Source organism: Anarrhichthys ocellatus, unplaced genomic scaffold (assembly GCF_004355925.1).
Source record: "Anarrhichthys ocellatus isolate YVR2014 unplaced genomic scaffold, GSC_Weel_1.0 scaffold36, whole genome shotgun sequence".
Lineage (NCBI taxonomy): Eukaryota > Metazoa > Chordata > Actinopteri > Perciformes > Anarhichadidae > Anarrhichthys > Anarrhichthys ocellatus.
The window spans coordinates 1040176-1050818 of NW_022280066.1; the positions used below are offsets into that span (position 1 = coordinate 1040176).

General features: G+C 41.8%; 1 protein-coding gene across 1 annotated transcript in view; it reads left to right on the forward strand.

Annotated features, from left to right (window-relative positions):
• Positions 1-10643, forward strand: part of alk (ALK receptor tyrosine kinase) — a 383896-nt gene that overhangs the window by 300199 nt on the left and 73054 nt on the right. The window lies entirely within an intron of this gene.

Consider the following 10643-nt stretch of genomic DNA (forward strand, 5'->3'; position numbering starts at 1 on the left):
ATATATATATATATATATATATATATATATATATATATATATATAAATACAAACCTCATACTGTCACAGCAGTGTGAGACCGTGTTTATGAGATCAAAAGAATGTCAGAAATTTGAGAAGCTTAATAAAAGTTGAGGGATGTCACACGGTGACGCAGTGGCCCCATGAGGACGGGTTATAGAGCGTAACGTTTCTCGTCCGTCTTGTAAAGACTCATCAGCTCTGCCGCTGCTCATCAATCCCCTGATGCACATGTGTGCAAACTTAATAATGTCGAGCAGGTGTGAAAAATCTGGCAAGTGGTGTGCATGTCAATCCTTGTCGTGCACCCAAGGTGTGATTTCTCCTGCACACAGATCTTGTGATCTTGGCGCGCAGGATTTACCTCCTGCAGTGTCCATATATTGGATCAGCACTTTTAATGATATTCTTCCCCATAAAGACTTCAGTAGCAGGATCAAACTCAGAGAGTCAACTTGTGCGCTGCTAATTAATATTAACATTTATTGTTCGAGGCCTCTGGCTCAACACACTAAAACCTTTAATGTTAAAATTGCACCAGGATACTATCTGCAGCTTTCAGTCCACAGTGGTACTGAAACTATTCGTGATTCATACACGTATTTTTTTTCTGTTTCTCTTCATATGTGCGCATCAAAGAAAGAGTAGTTTGTAGTTAGTTTCTGATACTACAACCTGCTTCATTAAGCTGTGTGGCTGATAATTGGGTGCATTTCTGCATTTCTGCCCTGGTTGGCAGCAGCAGTTACATATATACAGCATACATATGGCCCAACGGTGACCTATATATATGTATAGATTGTAAAGGGGGCATTCCATGGTCTTTTTTAAGCTTCATACTAGTATTTTGGTTTTCTACTAGAACATGTTTAGATTCTTTAATGTAAAAAAAAACACATAATTTGTGTGTCTGACCTATATTCACCCTTTGACTGAAATGCTCAGTTCTAGCGCCTGTCTTTTTTAAGAATCCCTCTCGACAAAGCAGAGTCTGCTCTGATTGGTCGGCGTTTCTGGTCTTCCCCATCTGCGCTGTCCCTGTCCTCACAGAGTCCCTGCAGAGTCGGGAACTCGCTGTGTGGTTCAGCTACAAGAAGATTAGCGTCACTTCTAACCGGTGACTGTTGTGACATCACAACCTTACAGTGGCGGCTCATTTAAAGGCACAGTTTGATATAGCACCTAGACATGGGACAATATGGGACCTTTAAGCGTAGTTTAACTGCTTGAGATTTAGTTTCCCAGTGTATTTATTAGATATATTAGAGAAGATATTGATTAAGAGAGACTTAAAGAGAGAGCTCTGTTTCATCCTCTGCTTTTCTATCTGCCCACTGCCTTTAAATGACCACGCTACTGGTTAGTGGTGTTAGTAGTGCCGTGATTGGTACGGATCCCCCCCTTACGGTTTGGCACTTATGTGAACATTGGATTAATGACATAGTTTAACGTTAACCATCACAGTGTGAAATAAAAAAAAACACTTACTTTCAACTGCTCGGAAAAACACTTGCGAGCAGTTGAAATGATTTTTGGGATGGTTTGAAGCCTTGTAGACCAGCTGCTATAATCAAACAACAATATGGATCATCAATGAGTGGCAATTAGTATCGTCACTAAAAGTTATATTTGCTATATTTGTGCTAATCCGATTTGTGATCCAAGCCGTGACTCTGATCCGTTATACGATCCAAAGCATGCCTTTTATGATCCGTTGAACCACCACTACTGGTTGATTAAATGTTCAACATTAGCATTTCAGACATTATTTCAACAAAAATAATGAGAGTCCACCGTCACCAATTATAATATATACTCGCAACAGGGTATGCTTCACTGACATTTGAATTCTCCATTGTAGCGGAGGTTAAAAGTTAGGCAATAAAATCCAACAGTGTTCCTATAGACGAAACAGCGATAAAATGTTGGCTGCACATGAAAAATGTTAACATAATTACAGTATAACCTTTAATTAAAGTCAGGGCACAAGCTACCTATCAAATAGAAGTGTTCTGTTTTTATTTAAAGCCTGCATTGTGTGAAAGTGCTTGGGGTATATATATATATTGTGATGTCATGAGAGGGAGGGTCATCAACGGGAGATACATCCCCTCCCGGTGGTTGCAGCAAGGACTAGAACCCAGCATGGCATCTGGGTAATGAACTACAATTCCCATAGTCAGCAGGGCAGCTGGGGCCAAGGCAGCAGCCCAGCTGAAAGAGATGGAACTGATTACCCGGGAGAGGTTGGTGTGGGGAGAAGGAAGGAAATGTTTGGAGAGAGGAGAAGGACAGGAGCGACAAGGAGGAAAAGAGTTTTATTTTACATTAAAGACAACGAACCCGAAGAAAACGGAAGATACTTATGTTTGGTTTTTATAGCGGCTTTCGGCTGGAATGAAGTTTACCTTTTGTTTAAAGAATCTAAATATATTATTTTGAGTTAGAACACAACCGCTTGTTGTCTTCATTTATGCACCCACGCCTCACAAGCTGATCCCGACCTCTCAAGACATCACAATATATATATATATATATATATATATTTACTCATTTTAATGAGAAGGTTTGTGAAACTGTGACGCTTACATTTTATAATGACATGTCTAATGAGGGTTTGTGTCAGAGCAGATACAGCTCTAGCATGACTTCCACGACACTCAGATGTGGATTTAGCAGTTATGAAACATCCCAGTCTTGAAAAATCAATAATCTTACTCTTTGGAATCAATAGAAATACCAGATAACTGCCTACAATCCATTCACATACACACACATCCTTGTTGATCTGCTTCAACAGGGCCACCACATGCACTACAATCCATAAATCCAGGTCTTTAGACCATATAGGCCATGTTTTTTTGCACAACTCAATATTTACTGTTTTCATTCAGTCTTTGTTTACGTTTTATTAGCTCCAATATGGATTCCACTATCTGCCTGTGGGCCTGGATTACAACAATGGAACTAAAAAGTCATTTTTGATCACAAAACACTGTTTGTGTCTCAGTTTCATGAGTACAATAAGATAAGTACGTAAAATTAGGCACTTCAGAAGCTCATCTACCTGCCATATTAACTTGGAGGTAATTTGATGGATATTTGTCTCTTCTTGTTGTGTTGTTCTTTTGTTTTTTTTGTACTTTTGATTGCTCAGCATCCTCGTCCAAACAGAATGTCCAACGGCGAAAATAGTAGTAGAAAGTTAAAAAGAAAACACACACACAGCTCATCAATTAACAGAAGACACAAGGCCGCCCTGTCTGGCAGTACTAAGCTTCATCACGTTCTACCTCTAATCGCTTGCCTCGGGCCTCTCCGCGAGCACCATCCCCTCAACACAAACTGGCTTTCTGTTGCAGGCACCTTTCCAAGGCAATCTACACAGGCAGTTTCGTTTTAAGATATTGAGCAAGTGTTAAATGGCCCAGGGCACCAAGTAGAGTGTTCCCAGCATACATATGCCAAATGGAACAGATGTCTAAATCAACCCTGACCTGGCAGGGAGGAGGACATTTCTGGATATTATGGACTTTCTGGACGAAGCACCTTTGAAGAAAAGTCGGTCATTAAGATACAGCAATCCTAAATCTCATTTTAATGCTGCAGAGGGGGTATTTGTGCGCCGGCATGAAATACTTATTCTGGCCATTGAGTCACCTCAAATGACAGGCTTTACTGTGTTGCACACTGAAGTCTGCAAGAGAGATATATTTCATGGACTCTGTCGGGAGCTCTAAAGAAGACTCACTAACTATTCTCTGACCTTTACTGACTTCGATCTACGGCTGGTGCGGACTTCAAAAGCGTTAACAGATTTTATGTCCATAGAAAGTAGCCTTCGGCATATCCCGACACCCGTTGAGGCAATCGTTGAGTCAGGGATGTCAACAAACCCACCATTAACAAACCGCTTGTCGGTATTGTAATGGAGGAGTAAAATTCATAGTTATTACTCCATCTGAGAAGAGTGCCTAGTTGATTTCCGGTTTGAAAAGGATCCAATCCTGCCCCCTCTGTAATCTGACTGAGGAACATCAAAGACAAGTTTACACTGAGGAATCAAAGCCCTCTGGTGTGATGCTGATGGGACAGAGCAAAGGCCACGACCGCTCACCACTGCGAGACGTATGCCTCGATGTCAAAGCCGCTCTGTGTGCTTTGTCGATAGCAATGGTTCTTTTTTTATAGACAAGTTGGTGTGGTTACAAAAGAAGCCTCCAAAAAGTGAGAAAAAGCCAGCATGTGATGCTTGTGTGATTCACGAGAGAGATACTGAGGAATGATAACGCACAATGGGAATATCTGTCTTTTGTGTTTCAAGGCGGTGGCCACACAATGTGTGGATAAAAGTAGCATAACGGTTCATTCCCACCGGTTTCAATGTTGGTCTTGCTGTCCTGATACATGAACATGGAGCAGTATCAAAGAGTTTATGAAGTCAGACCATCAGCCAGCAAAGTAAAGAACTGTCTGAGCGATACTAAAGGTGGACCATTATAACTTGACAGCAGTTGTTCAGTCACAGCCACCTAAAGCTTAGGTATCATCGTGTGATTATTCATGTTTAGCCGAGCTAGCGGTGTGGCTCTGGGGACGGTGATGTTGGTCAATCAGTGGGTCCTGCCTGAGATATCTCAAGGACTGTTGAATGGATGGTCAGGAAGTTTTGTGCAGCCACTCTGCACTCTTCAGAGGATGAAGCCCAATGACTTTGGTGATCGCCCAACTTTTCCTCCACATATTTGTGGTTTTGAGAAAAATATCTCGGCAACTGTTGCATGAATTTCCATGAAATCTGGTAAAGACGAATTAATACTTTGGTTTATGTCAAAATACCTGTCACGCCCATCGCCGTAGGTTGTACTTTGTGTTTAGTGCTAATTAGCAATAGTTAGTTCCTACAAATGTCCAGCAGCACGAGGGATCAATGCGCCTGCGCAGGCCCCCTGCAGCGTTAAGGAAAGAACACTACTTGGATAGGTTCAGGAAAGATCGTGGGTCGGGTTAAAATAGCTTTGGAAGTTGCGTTACTTAAGCGTGGAAGTTACCTGACAAATACTGTAAGTCAAGTGGACATGGACAGCATTATCTTGTGTGAAAGTCCCGTGTTTGTTTGACCCATCCATCCACTCTAACCTCCTCCTAAGCAGACTTTGTCACTCCTCATACTACGTCGTCTGTCCCAGCTCACGATTACATGCGAAATTGATTACATGGGTTTTATACAAATTGATTTCCTGGAGTTATATACGATTTATAGTGCTTCTTGTAGATATAGCTATGGACAGTGAATGAGAAAAGCCTAACTTACTTAACAGCATGTTAGCATTTTCATTGCCAGCATGTTGGCATTCATCTCATAGCACCGCTGTGCCAAAGTGTACCCTCACAGAGCGGCCTGCATAGCTCTAGACTTAGCGCTGTTGCTTTAATGTAATGCTACCTGCATGTATTATCCAGAAAGAAGCCAGTTGGCCTCTTTTGAATTGAGGGGATTTTACTTTACACTACTTAAGTGAATGTGGAAATGAGCTCCTCATTAAACTAATAAGCTTCACCAGGATATGTTCTTGCCAGAATGCCCTCTCTCCACACTCTCGGCACTGATGAGACATGAGCTCACCAAACCTAGAAAGGCAGTCAGAAGATAATTATATTCAGGATAATTGTCAAATTTACATAGCAAAGGATACACAATGCCTTGGACAGGTTTTACAGTAAGGTATTTAAGATAACGGGTTTTTCACATGAACAGTACACCTTTTTAAATTCCCCAAAAGAGAGCGCATTACATCTCTGCAATGTATAACGGCCATTCAAGTATTATTTTCATTTTCTCTCCGCCAGTCCGCTCAGTGCGTGCCGCTGTCTCTCCAGCAGGGAGCATGACAGATAGTGATGGTGATTGGGCAGAGCTCTGACCAATCGAGCGTGGCTGTGTGCAGTTAATTGAATTCATGAGCGAATACTTCTTGTCCTGTCCACCGACCGGTGGGAGACTCGGCTGCATCCATCTTCAGCATTCCCACCCGCTCCTCATTCTGCCTTCAGTGTGGTGGCACGATAGCGGCGACGCCCCCTGGTTAGGGTCCCTTGAGGTTTCCCTCAGTCCTCCGTTACAGCATGTGAGATTGAAAGAATACACATTAAAGAATGAGCAGAAAAGGATAAATTGGTTGTAACTACTGCTAGTTTGTATGCTAGTCTTAATCAAGTCTGTGATGGGTTTTTTTTTTGTATTTTTCTTCTTCCATGAAGCACTCGAGCAGATTTCAATCCAGGCAATTCTTCAGCTGGTTTTTTTGTTGTTGTCTCAGAGCACACAGAGGGATTTCAGGATATGGTTGACATACATGCTCATCCGTAGGAAAACAAAAGCCATGGTAATTTCACTACCGTCTCCGCCAATCAAGGCCGCGTTTTTGCAGCACGACGACAACGAAGACATGTTTGCCTGCATTCAAATCCTGAAATGTTATGTGTTGAATTGACTAGTACAGTATATGTGTGTGTGTGGGGAAAAATTGGAACCACCACGCCCAACACAGTGGACTATGTCTTAGTTTCTGTGTTTATACACACAACCATGACACCTTGGTTTGAGTCTGGAGGAAAATGGTAGCTTCAACAAGCACTTAATATACTCTATATATATATACTCTATAAGTACCATACCTCTGACCCTCTTTCTATTCCATTTCATAATATATTCTTTCACTTTCTCAAGACGCTACACTTAACACTTTTGGCATCTCGTCTATCTTCAGCTACATATTCTGCCTGTCGTTTGATTGCTGTTTTGCTGTTGATCTTACGTAAGTGAAGCGCTCCCTGATTCTCATCCTGTAAGCAGATGGCATCAGTGAAAGTTGAAAAATCTGGGCGACTTGGCTGGTAATCGGATGAAAGGGATTTTCTGAAGAGGGAGAGGAAAAACTTTATTGAAAACACATCTATAAAACATGCCAAACTGACTTTAGCAGACATGAGAGGAACTTCAAAATGTCTCTCTTCTTATGATTGGGTAATTAGGTGAACATTGTAAAACTGCTGCATATTTAGTGCACATTTCATACATTTAATAGAAGTATATTTTACAGCATTTGAACCACAGCGCTGTGTTTGTTGTGTCTGCTAATGTCGACCTCATTGTATTCACACTTAATAATTGTAGGAAGTTATGTAAATGCTACCAGGCAAGCCAGTCACCAGGAGAATAACATTGGTGTACGGAATAATAAGTCAAAAAGAAAAGAGTGAAAATATAAATGTATATGACCAATAGAGTAATACATATTAAGTGTATACAAAGTAATAATGACATAATATAGAATAGCATAATGAGTAACGTAAATATAGTAAAAAAATTCAACTAAAATAGAAAAATAAAAATAAAACAATTTAGGATTAAAAACAAGAGTAAAAATATAAAGTGTATCAGAAGTAAAACTAACATGAGTGCCAAAAAGAAACTAAAACAGAAAAGTAATATTGTGCATGATATAGAAAAAAGATCATGGTTTGTGTTCATTTAAGTTAATTTAATAATGTAACGTAACAATGGAACACAATTAAAGTTAGCACAACTAAATACCAACCACCCTTAGCGGAGTTTCTCACTTAACGTTACCCAACAGGCGTAAAGTCAACTTTGACTTTTGGTTTCACAACAAGAGAAATGAACAGCGGTCTCCAGGGTGCAAGTCCTGTGTTTGTATGAGCCGTTCACCACCACTCTCACCCTTAGTGGACTTTTTTACTCGTTACTTCGTCAAGAAACTTTCACGGCCGCTTCACATACTGCGTCACTTGCTCTGCGTGGCACATGTTGTATTACGTCACTTTCCTGGACCGAATCCATAAAATGCAGAAATGTACAATGCCAACCTTTTTTCCTAACTACTGGGCTTTATCAGGATCCACTAGATGCCAAAGACAGTTCTCTGAATTGTTTGGGGGTATTTTTCAAACGTGACTCCAACGTGTCATGTATCAGACATGTATGCACTGTAATAGCTGGTCACACTGTCGGGGTGTAGAATAAAACATGTCCGCTAAACAAGTCTTACTCACCCTCTAATAAGAGCAGCCGTTACCAATGACAGACCAGAGAAACAGGTGAAAGTATATACTGATAGCATTCGCATGCTCTAATTGACTCTTTTCTGGTCACCTGTTTAGCAATTACCCGCTGCAAGTTGCCAACAATCAATCGTGGTGACCTAAACATTATACTGTAGATGCTGACAGGCGGCTCGGACTCTCTTCACTACAAAAAAAAACAAGCAAGCTGAGGCGTACAGTGACCCACAGTGTGTCTGTCACATCGTCTCAACAGAGGACTCTCAAAAGCCAGTGGACCTTGAAAAAGCCTGCGATGCAGCCGACATTATTTGGGAATGAAGCGTTATGATTTGTTATGAAACGCTGCAAAGCTGGAGGGCGGTATTGTGAATGAGATGCACATTTGTTTTTAGCAGAAATAACAATGTGCAGTTATAGAAAGAAAACACGACGCCGTCTGAATCGACGTTGGAGTATGTCGTCGCTTTAGAGGTTACATGTGTCCGACTATGAAAGCGGCTTGTGACTGAGACACGGCGTCTCTGTTGATCTCTTGAGTAGGTTTGCTTTTGTCTCGTCTGGTGATTTCTTTTCTTTTCTGGCACCTTTGAACACTTGTCAGACACACCTGAGAAAATATTCCCCTTTTAAGTCGTCGGCAGTATTTCATGTACAATACCTTGATGAGCTCCTTTCTGCACGGCTGTTTACATTATCTTAGTGTCTTATACATGCAGAAGAGGGACAAAATAACCCCCGCTTTTCTTTGACAGCGTAAGTGTTTTGTGACGTTGTTCGCGGTTTAGCTGCAGCCAACAAGTACCTTCCGTTTTGCCCGTGCTCTGCCAGTCAAGATCAGCGGCTGCTGTGCCCTCTCCAGTCACTTCTCCGGCTCCCCGACATTCATACGTCATTCCCCTCACAAAGCCAAACCGACCGGCCCCCCCGCCCCCGCAATGCCTGCCCCGCTGACCCACTTGTTTTCACAGTCTGACAGGTGTGATTTAAGAACCGCGGTAGGCCAGGAGTGCAGCGGCCATGACTGGCTGCACTTACCTGCTCAGGGAGCTTAAAGTTCAGCGGCATCGTGAGTTATTTATTTTTTTTACTCCACTGTCATCAAACTTAGATAAATGGATGAATTTACATACCTTGCCCAAAGGTTCCGAAGTATTTTCTCTTTTACTCTTTCTTGATAAATCGTTCTGCTTGCGGTGTCAACACTATACGGAGAAGAAGCCACTGAGCACAATGAATGCATAATGCATGTGCCGAGCATCACTCAATATACACATAGCAAGACCACTTGAATAAGAATGGCACATTCTCTGTCTTCTGTAGAAAGAAAGTCACATGTTTGTGAGACTGTGATTTAACGCGCTGACTTTATTTCTGGAAAAAGAGGATTCATAGTGTGCAGCACAGCATTGATGTAAAAAGTTATTTACCCAGGCTAATAGGTTTTCAAAGAATTTGAACTGGATTATTCGCTGACATGTTAATGTGTCTCTCTGCAGCCATTAGGGCCCCGCCACAGTGGTGACTGCGGGAGGCCGCCCTCACTAATAGGGTGCTTTTGTCCAATCTCTCAAATCCGTTGAGTTGACTCACTGGGCCTTAAGGTTTCTTGCGGCAGACGGGAGTGAAGTGTGCCGTGGCTCAGGCACGGCTGTGACATGTCTGCCGTCTACCGCGTTATTACCAGGCAGTCGTATCCAGGGGAGGGGGGGGGGTCAAAATATCGATATGCTTGAGTAATGTGGTATTATATTTTTTGATACTGTATCGATTCTCAAAAAAACACCGTCTCTTTTTAGTCAATAGTGAGAGGCTGACGGTGCTCAAATTGCACAGAAAGTAGTGCTGTGATGTTGGGTTACAGGGACTGATAAATGCACATCCCAATGTTTTGATTGCATAAAAAAGTCTGATTTTATGAACGGTGTGACAGTTTTCCTAACATTAAAATTAAATCGCTATATATCGCCACAGTATCGCAATATATTGATCATAACCACTGTATCATGATGCGTCTCGTAATCGCCAAATTCGTGGCAATACACGGAGTTATTTCATTGCTGAAATCTAAGACTGTATTTGTGTGCTTGAACTTATGTTTCATTATAAACATGATATGTTTATAATGCATAGTAAATTATATCTATTTATGCTCACACATTTGGCCCCTGGTGCAATGGATCTCATGGCTGATGTTAAATTGTGTGGGCATCAAACTGTATAATTAACCGCTTTATTTCATCAATAGTGGTAATCATGTCACCCGGGAAAGTCATGCAAACTGAGAGAAACAAAGAGCGCACTCATTACATCACCTTGTGTCAAAATTAGCGGCGCGACCCATCTTGTCACCTTCGCCTGGTGCCGCCTGTCTCTTAACGGCCCCCACAATGCTATCGCACCTCCGACTCCCGTGTTCGTCTGAGTGGAGAACAAATCTACATAATACAGATCAAGGGCAACGCTACAGTAAGCGGATCCCCTCACCCATGATAACGATCACTATTTTCTTCCTTACAAGAGGGGGGGGGGGGGGG